Source organism: Cicer arietinum, chromosome 6 (assembly GCF_000331145.2).
Source record: "Cicer arietinum cultivar CDC Frontier isolate Library 1 chromosome 6, Cicar.CDCFrontier_v2.0, whole genome shotgun sequence".
Lineage (NCBI taxonomy): Eukaryota > Viridiplantae > Streptophyta > Magnoliopsida > Fabales > Fabaceae > Cicer > Cicer arietinum.
This window is the reverse complement of record NC_021165.2, coordinates 22986218-22995083: the sequence shown is the minus strand read 5'-3', so window position 1 is coordinate 22995083 and position 8866 is coordinate 22986218.

Below are 8866 nucleotides of genomic sequence, written 5' to 3'. Positions count from 1 at the left end.
ACCGCATACCCAATGAACTCTCATTCATATGCTCTACTGGCGAGTTTAATTCGCTCGGGATCGGGGATTCTGACATAAGTCAGACCACCCCATGTTTGAAAATAAGACAAGTTCAATTGTCTTTTCTTCACTATCTCATAAGGAGATGTTTTGTTTTTAGATTTAAGAACTCTATTCAAAACATAACAAATAAGAAATATATTTTCTGCACACCAATTAGATGCAACAATATAGTTAAGCATACTAACAACAACTAGTTCAATAAGAGTTCTACTCTTTTTTTTTTTCTTCAACTTTACCATTTACTCCAAGCAATTATGGTGCAGTTGTTCCACATATAATTCCAGTCAATTTATAAAACTTATTTAAACAAACTAAAATCATACATGGAACCTTTTAATCTTTCTACTAAATCGATTTTCAATTTCAGTTACAAAGATTCTTAACATGTCAAGCATTTTATTTTTGTTTTTCATTTCTTGTTAACTTTCTCATCATGTTCACATATATCAAAGTGTAATAAATCTAAATACTCATCAAGTTCACATATATCAAAGTATAATAAATCTAAAGAATTAGATTCTCTAACTACAAATTTATGTGAACTATTTATTATTTTAGCTTGACTACAAAAATCACATTTTTCAAAATCATTAATCAATAACTTTGGAAATAAATCTAAGTTACTTAACTTTGAAAATCAAATGTGTTCATATCACATAGTATAGCATGTCAAAAATTAAAATGACACAACTTGCAAGCAAAAATATACATTTTATTGATTTCAACAATCAAACATAAAAAGACATATTAAATTTCAAAATTTAACTTAAATATACCACGAGTGACGTACCTTAATAGATGATCTCATGAGTTATCTTCTGAATTTTACGAGAATGTGCCTCCATAGATCTGTCAGCCTCCACGTATCTGTCATTGGTCATCTGATACTCTGGGTAGCAGCTCACTACATACTCATTCAGAGCATCTCAAATACCTCTACCACTATTGCTGGAATTGTAGTAGTTATACAGATCATCAACAAGTCCATTAAGAATATAATTCTTGTCATTATTGTCCATTAAGAAAATAATTCTTATTATTATTTTCCGATTGGTTAATTCTCCAACTTTCTTATCATTTTCTGTTTGCTTCAAACTGAAACAGTTTATTGAAACAAGAGGCAACATAACCAAATCCAGTAATCCCTTCGGTTAACATGGCATAAATAAATCGTCTTAAAATTGTTGGGTTTTGAGTTTCAAAAACTATTTAAAAATCACAATTTATGTCACCGAAGATATTACTAAGTTGAGTCGCGGACTAGGTCGCTCTCTTTAAGACGTTTCGCGACACTGCCCAAATTGTGCAAGGCATACTATCAACCACAAAGTCCCGACGATAAAACAACTCAGATTCACTATATCAGAGTTCTACTGCACTATAGAAAACCGTTCTAGAATTACACCCTCAATGTGGCGCTTAAAGCCACTCTTAATATGACGATTACAGTCATTCGCAATATGGTACTATGACCACTCATAATTGCGGCATTACAACCGCTCTAAAAACAAATTGACTACGACATTACAACCGCTCTAGAAAACAAAGGGACTACGGCATAACGACCGCTCTAAAAACGAAGGAACTGCGGCATAACAACCGTTCTAAAAACCGGAAGGGACTGCGGCATAACGACCGCTCTAAAAACCGGAAGGGACTCCGCCATAATAAACCGCTCTAAAAATCAAAGGGACTGTGGTATAATAATCCCTCTAAAAACCGAAGGGACTGCGACATTATAGCCGCTCTAAAAACCGAAGGGACGAAAAGAAAGGGGAGAAGTGGCTCGAAAATTAGGCGAGCAGAATATAAGAGGGAGAAAAGAGAAAGTTGAGAAAAACATCCAACTTTGGTGTACTTTTCACAATAGTTTGAAGCTCATTATATAGTGATGGAAGTAAACTCACATATATTTTCTAAACAATGTGAGACTTTAGTATGTAAAGATTTGAAACTACTCAAGATACTAGAGTTTTCCAATGTGGGATTTCAAAATTATTTCTTTTTAATGTGGGACTTGAACAAGTTTCTTTTCACTTAAATTTACAAAAAAAAAAATTCTTTCCAATGTGGGACTTCAACAAATTATTAAATTCACACAATAACATACTTATTTTCCAACATTTAGTTTTCTTGACATTCACCATTTCTAGGCTGCCGATTTCTAGCTATTCTTCCAAAACAATTCAAACACCGACGCTCATTTGCAATTAAAGATGGAAAAAGTTGGTTATCATATTCACAATGATCTTGCAATTTCCATTTTATTAAAATTATCTTTTAAATCTTTGAAGTGATTCAATTGTGTATGTAAATCATGGTCCCTTTTGTTTGAAAATCCTAATTTCATGAGTACGTTTTTCAACAATTTAATAACCAGTAATAGTTCTTCTTATGAGGATGCTTTATTTCTTGTACAAAAAAATCTCCACGACTCCCATCATGTGTTATACTCTCTTTCTAGAGAGAGGTTCAATAATAAAATCAAATTAGATTGGCCACCTCCATTTCAAGAGGATGATATATCTATTTTATGATGAGTCATGTTATTAATGACATTGTTTGTCTCTACTGATTCCCCAACTACTGAGGAATTCAAAGTCATTCCTCCCAGCCCTACTGAGTCCCCAGTAATTTACGAGGTTGAATGTTATGGATTTGGTTATGACCTTGTTCGAGATGACTACAATGTAATTTGATACGTATTATATCGACTAGATGTATCTGACACTAATGATATGGAAGGTAAGCCAATACTTGGGAGATATATAGTCTAAGACGTAACTCTTGGAAAAAACTTGATTTGGATTTGCCTCAATGTCATTTTGATTTGTCAGATGAATTTATATACTTAATGGAGTGTGTCATTTGGGAAAAGAAAATGGAGATGAATCATATATGGTGTCATTTTACTTAAGCAATGAGGTGTTATGTATCACACCTTTTCCCACGGATATGAATGATAGTTTTGATGATTTTGTACGTGTGGTCAAACATTTGATGGTATTAAGTGAGTCCATTGCTTTGATATTAAATTATCTAGAGATGACTACTTTTCATATATCAATTTTGGGTGAATTAGGTGTGAAGGAATCATGGACTAAACTTTTTATTATTGGGCCTATACCTTGCATTGAGCATCCTATTGGAGAGGGAAAGAATGGCGATTTATTCTTCAGAAGAAAAGATGGTGAAATAGTGTGATTTAATTACAATACCCAAATAATTGAGGAGCTTGGTCTTAAAGGGGATGCGTATTCTTGCCAGACTGTCATTTACAAAGAAAGTTTTCTTCTTATTGGACAAATATATGATTGATTAGTTTAATGTTAACTATTTCATTCAAGAGTTTTATGATGATGGTTATTCAGATCTTTTCAGGTATATCATAAAAATTATTAAGTATATGAGAAATTAATATCTGGTTATAATATGAATCTTGTTTTATGGAATTGATTTTGATGTTTACTCTCTTTCTGTTTTCAATATTTTTTTTAATTTGATAATTTTTGTACGTAATGGACTCTTGTTTGTTTCTCGCAGTCTTTCACATTGACGTCTTATTGTGTATAAAATATGATTTGATTTGAAGTACAGTCTTACATTTCATGATATGTTTATGTTCAATCTTCTTCTATTGTATAAATAGTTCTCAGTCACATAATTTGAATAATGAAATGTATAACTTTGTTGTTGTCAAATAACTGTTATAGCATTATAACAAAACATATTTCGATGAATCAATTATGAAAATCGTGACACTATTGTAGTTTTTCTATTAGGATAATAACAATCACTATTCCTATTTTTGCTAGCTAAAACAACGACAATAGCAGAAGAAAAAAAGTATAATATTAGGTTTTAAAAAAATAATAAAATTGAAGATTTTGCATGAGTGCTAACCATGATCTAATTTTATTTGTATCAAACATGTGAATTTGAATGAGGTGGAGGATTCCTTTACTTAAGAATGTTGTGCTTTAGAAAGATTGGACCTTCCTCTCAAAATGTATCACAACTAAATTTGATTTTACACCTATTAAAAATGTGATTTTACTTTTATTATTACATTACGACTCAAATTGTGTGATACTCGTGTGTCACACATCATAATGTACCACTCAAGAATATTTGAATAAAATTATACGAGTCTCTTTTACTTTAATTAAATTAAAGTAGGGTTGGAACCTAAGATTGAATGTATTATAACAATTAATCATATAAATTTATCCGTGCATTGTACGTACACCACACTTGCTCTAGTATAAATAAAAACAATACTTTGTACATTAGATTATTAGAATTGATATTTGGTACTTTTTGAATCACATAAAGTATATATATGAAGTTTAAGAAAAAAATAAAAAAGGAAAGATTTAGGGTGGAGATTCATTTCCATGCAACAATAATAAAGTGCTTAGAATATTAAGTTTAGTAATGCTACTTAGAGGCTAATAGAAATTGGACGAAAAATTGTCATATTTGGTTAATCTTAGTAATTGAGAATAAATTATATTAAATGGCATATTTGCAAAGATTACTCAAACACCTTTACAGAGTCTTATATTAGTAGATAAATAAAATAAAAAGAACATCAAAATAAGTCAATCTAAAAAGAACATAAAAAGAAAAACAATTTGCAAACAGAAAGAAAGTAAACATCAAAATAAAATCTATAAAACAAGATTCACATTATTAACCTGATTTTAATTGCTCATATACTTTATAATTTTTATGATATATATCACAAAATCTAAATAACCAATGTCATAAACCTTTTTGAGTAAAATGGATAATATTAAATCAGAAAAAATAATCAATTATATGTTCGTCCAATGGGAATAAGACTTTTTTTTTTTAAATCGACACTCTTGACAACAATATACTTCCCCTTTAAGGCTTTACCACCAAGCTCCTCAATTATGAGTACTATAATTAAATCAAACTATTTCATTATTTTTTCTTTTAAAGAATAAATCGCCATTAGGAATATTGACCAAGTTGCAACGTTTTTATACCTTGTGTTTTAGCTCACTGTCTATTTTAGGAATATTGAATGTCATTGATTTGGATCACAATTATGCTTATTAGTCTGTGAGCTAAAACATTTGTGAAGTCTAGTGGATCACAATCATGCTTATTAGTCTAGTGGAATATTGAATATCATTGATTTGGATAATATTGATTGCCTCTAGTTCCTGTTTGTCTCTGGTTATGTTGGCCTTTGATTCTTGTTTGCCTTTGGTTCCTGTATGCTTCTAGCTTCTAGTTGCCTCTGGTTCTTGTTTGGCAGTTACAATTAGTTATTGTTATTACTAATTTGAGGGAAGGGATAACTAATTACAATTAGTTAGTTAATTAGTTTGTTATTGTTCTGGGTTGAATTCATAACAATATTAAATTTCAATCATTCAATTTATAGTAAGGTCTCACATGAATGGTTGAGAAGGTCGTATTAGACAGAGCCCTTAATAGATATAACGTATCTGACTCTTTATCTTATCCTCTATTAAAGTTTGTAGACGACACAATATTTTTTTGTCAAAGGTCATGGAATAAATTTTGGGGATTAAATTCCATTGTTCGTAGGTTCGAATTGGTGTTGAGATTGAAAGTGAACTACATCAAAAGTCGTATAATAGGAAAAATGTACAAGACAAATTTATTGATGTGGTGTCTAATTTTATGTCTTGCTCCTCGAAAGTATCACATTCAAATTTTTGGGGATTCTGGTGGGAGCTAACCCACAACGTAGAACAACGTGGCTACCGATTATTGATTCACTGAAGAAGAAACTGTTGAGCTGGAAGCATAAGCATCTTTTAATTGGAGGAAGGTTAACTCTAGTCAATTTTGTTTTATCTAGCCTTCCTTTCAAAATGATTTTCTTTGGGATGGAGATGAGGAGAAAAGGAAGATATGTTGGATTAACTAGGAGAAAATTTGTAAGAAGGAGGTTTAGGAGTAAAAAATTTAAGATTATTCAATAAATTTTTAATGCTAAAATGGTGGTAGAGATGTCTTCTGGAGAACAAGACAATATGGCTGAGAGGTGTTAACCTCTAAATATGGAAACTTAGCTAACAAACTAGTAAACCAAGACCTCACACTAGGATCAAAATGTGTATTTGCTTGGTGGAACTTATTCAACATATGTAAACTCGTAAGTAAATTACCATTTGCCATGTCATAGTTGACAAGAGTTATAAGTTTTAATGTATTCAAAGTTAATCAATGTTTCATTTCTTTAACAAAACTTTTATATAACATTTTTTTATATATTTTCTCCATCGACGATAATATTACTATTCGAAACGTGTTAGACCTATAATATGAGTACCTCTTTCATCAAATATTTCAATATGAATTTGCTATGTAGTGGGAGTCTAACTCTTTTTAATAAACTCAACCTCAGTTGATAGATCATTTTCTTTGGTACATCATCTTCTTTTCTATATAGTTACTTTCTATTTCCAGTCACAATTACACATTTCACTTTTTTCCATCCTATTTATATCTTTCTCTTCCATAAGTCATCCTCACATTTGATTAATATAATTTGCTTTATAAATAGTTTTTTTCAAAACACTTTTAAAATATTGGTGCACTACCTTTAAATTTATTTTAAACTAGAAACGTGTATTGTACTTTCAATCACATAGGTAAAACTCAAAAAACAAATCCTTGTGTTAATTTTGTGGGTAATTAACAAACTTAGTTCCATTTTGATGACATTATATGATGCTGTCTCTTTTTAAAAAGAATTTATTTATTAATCGAATAAAAAGAATCAATTTTATTTTGATTAAAAATGTCATTTTTGTAGGTGATAAACTTTCTAGTTTATTTCGGATATATTTAGAGCTCTAGATTTTGATTGACGTGATCTTTAATTAGTTGGAAAGTATAGAGAATTATCTACAATTTATCTTTTATACTCAAGAGCAAAATCAACATCTTTCATAGTGAAAATTTGGTTTAAAGTTAATGATGTGATAAAGATGAATGGGTTGAAGTTTTTTATTGTGTTAATTTAAATTAAAATAAATAATGGATTGATTCATGAGAACTTAGTGGTACCCAAGTTGACTAACTCTTGATTTGTCTTGCTGAAGGTAACTCTTGAGTTTCTTGTGTTACTATTGTAATCACATTTTGATTAATTTTTGACAAGGTATTAGTGCAGCCACTAAACAAGACAATTAGTGCAATAATTAGAAATTAATGTTAGTTTATTGTGATTTTTGTCTTACTTGTAATTAATCCAAGAAAGTCTATCCTTTATACAAGGGAATTATATAATAAAAAGGAAGATTTTTGTTAAAAAATATTTTTTGTGTATTTGGAAGATTATGTCTCTTTTTATTTCTGGATTGGATCAAATATTTTGATCTTATTAAAAAAACCAAATTTTCTTTTGGCGATCATTTCATCAAAGGTTACCATTCATCTTCTCAGTAGAAGTTTGAGTGTGACGCCTCCCCTATTTCTACCTTTTCCATATTTTTATTTTGTTCTTGCAACAACTTTATATTTGTTTTCAATAATTCGAGATATATGTGTGTTGACGATGATATGCACATAGAATGACAAACAATACATTTGAGTAGTCATCGCATTTCTTTAACAACTATTATATTTATACATTCATAATTTCTTCGCGCATCTATTTAACAATTCATGTTCTCTCTATCTAATAATCATATCGCATCAACAAGATATCATGTACACATTTTTATTGAAGACAGTAACAATACTATTGATTAAAGTATTATTTAAATTTTTTTTCGACGTGAATAATTTATTCATGTAGCTATCTTATGATTGTATATATTTTTCCTCCAAACATGTCAGGGACAAAGCTCTTCTTTTTGCTCACATCATGAAATATTAGCATATAGTACTTCTAATTTTCAAATTCTTTCGAACTTAATAATATAATAATAAAAAAAATTGTATTTAACAAATAAAAATACTACAAGCGTAAATATTGCCATTTATGCTTCAGCGATTCAACTCATTCAAATAGAAAACTCAGAAAAATACTTATAATTTTATAAGCTTTATGCTTCTTTTGATATGCAGATCAACAAAAAATGAAAAAAAATGAGTTGTACAATATCAAATCAAATATGTTGAAATGGTAATATATTTTCGGACGCAGAATTTCTAATTTTAATTATATCATTTTATTTATAACAAAAAATATGTATCAATGCAATAAGAATCAACAAAACTATAAGGTTGTGATTAATTTCCATAGTTAGATTTGTTATAAATTACATTGCTGTGATTATTTTTCAGATCCTTTTCCATTCTTTATATTTCAAAAATACTATTGGCTTTCTGTCTTAGACAAACTAAATTGCTCAAATCATTCCTTCTATATGTATACAATTCGGCATATTGTAAAAATAATTTTTAACCTATCATATTTATAAATCACAATCTGTATTTATGTATTTATTGTAGATCTACTGCGAGAGTAGAATCCTTGAGAAGTTGCCATATGGGAGGAATTATGCTTGAAATAGGCCCTAAATAATCTTAATATAGATAGGTACAAACAAGGTAGAAAATTTGTTACTTTGATTGCCTCAAATAGGGAAAAAGCTCACCTTCATGTACTCAATATGGAGCCTTTAGATCGATATCGAACAGTTCTAATTTTCAAACTCGTTATTGTATTTTTTTTTTTAATAATCAAACTCTGTATTTAAATTTGAACCATTTGATCTTGATTCAATGACCTCAGATTCGTCAATTGTCTTTTCAAACTCCTATCATCTTTAATCTTAAATTA